This window comes from Diaphorina citri, unplaced genomic scaffold (assembly GCF_000475195.1).
Source record: "Diaphorina citri unplaced genomic scaffold, Diaci psyllid genome assembly version 1.1 scaffold8620, whole genome shotgun sequence".
NCBI classification, from domain to species: Eukaryota; Metazoa; Arthropoda; class Insecta; order Hemiptera; family Psyllidae; genus Diaphorina; species Diaphorina citri.
Window position 1 is genome coordinate 2,620 of NW_007385995.1, and position 223 is coordinate 2,842.

Genomic DNA, 223 nt, shown 5'->3' on the forward strand with positions numbered 1-223 from the left:
TACCTACCTACTTGAATTTATTGAAGATGTCCTCTTGAGAGTCTTGAGATACGAGGTACATATTTGTAGGTAGTGACTTTAGGGGAAAAGGTACCTCTATTTTATTACTTACCTATGAGAACATCAAACAGAGTCATCTTACGGGGTTGGGTAGGTGGGAGGTAAGTATGTTATTTTTCCATCTCCCCTGAACAATAATTGCTTTCGCAAACTCACCCTAAGG